Genomic DNA, 937 nt, shown 5'->3' with positions numbered 1-937 from the left:
CATCTGCTTACAAAGCAGACACTGTGCCACTAAGCTAAAGTGACACACAAAATAAGTGCATAAATCAATAATCTTCTGTATCCTTTGCGGAGTGAGCAAACCTGCTCCTGCTCCTCATACCCGACTAGAGCCTAATGCTGCTGTAAGCCACTTGCCAGGATTGAACTGACGACCTTCAGCTTACGAAGCAGACGCTCTACCACTAAGCTAAAGTGGCGCACAGATTAAGTATATGAATCAATAATTTTCCTGTCCCGTTCACAGAATGGGCCATCCTGCTCCTGGTTCTCGTACCAGACCAAAAATTTATGGTGCTATAAGCCACTTGCCAGGATTGAACTGACGACCTTCTGCTTACAAAGCAGACGCTCTGCCACTAAGCTAAAGTGGCACACAGAATAAGTACATAAATCGATAATCTTTCTGTATCCTTTACGGAGTGAGCTGACATGCTCCTGCTTCCCGTATCAGACCAGAGATTTATGGTGCTATCAGCCACTTGCCAGGACTGAACTGACGACCTTCTGCTTACAAAGCAGACGCTCTGCCACTAAGCTAAAGTGGCGCACAAAATAACTGCATAAATCAATAATCTTCCTGTATCCTTTGCGGAGTGAGCAAACCTGCTCCTGCTCCTCATACCCGACTAGAGCGTAATGCTGCTGTAAGCCACTTGCCAAGATTGAACTGACGACCTTCTGCTTACGAAGCAGACGCTCTACCACTAAGCTAAAGTGACGCACGGATTAAGTATATGAATCAATAATTTTCCTGTCCCGTTCACAGAATGGGCCATCCTGCTCCTGGTTCTCGTACCAGACCAGAAATTTATGGTGCTGTAAGCCACTTGCCAGGATTGAACTGACGACCTTCTGCTTACAAAGCAGACGCTCTGCCACTGAGCTAAAGTGGCACACAAAATAAGTGCATAAATCAA

At 45.9% G+C, this 937-nt stretch overlaps 5 non-coding genes across 5 annotated transcripts; all 5 read right to left on the bottom strand.

Annotated features, from left to right (window-relative positions):
* Positions 1-145: 145 nt before the first annotated feature.
* On the bottom strand, positions 146-217 carry Pmar_PMAR002556. The gene has a single exon. It is a non-coding gene; the product is annotated as a tRNA-Thr (tRNA).
* A 102-nt stretch (positions 218-319) lies between these two features.
* Pmar_PMAR002555 lies at positions 320-391 on the bottom strand. Its single transcript has one exon. It is a non-coding gene; the product is annotated as a tRNA-Thr (tRNA).
* A 102-nt stretch (positions 392-493) lies between these two features.
* Pmar_PMAR002554 lies at positions 494-565 on the bottom strand. Its single transcript has one exon. It is a non-coding gene; the product is annotated as a tRNA-Thr (tRNA).
* A 102-nt stretch (positions 566-667) lies between these two features.
* On the bottom strand, positions 668-739 carry Pmar_PMAR002553. Its single transcript has one exon. It is a non-coding gene; the product is annotated as a tRNA-Thr (tRNA).
* A 102-nt stretch (positions 740-841) lies between these two features.
* On the bottom strand, positions 842-913 carry Pmar_PMAR002552. The gene has a single exon. It is a non-coding gene; the product is annotated as a tRNA-Thr (tRNA).
* Between the last annotated feature and the right edge of the window lie 24 nt (positions 914-937).

Source organism: Perkinsus marinus (genome assembly GCF_000006405.1).
Source record: "Perkinsus marinus ATCC 50983 genomic scaffold scf_1104296952374, whole genome shotgun sequence".
Classification (NCBI taxonomy): domain Eukaryota; phylum Perkinsozoa; order Perkinsida; family Perkinsidae; genus Perkinsus; species Perkinsus marinus.
This window is presented reverse-complemented; position numbering and strand designations above follow the sequence as displayed.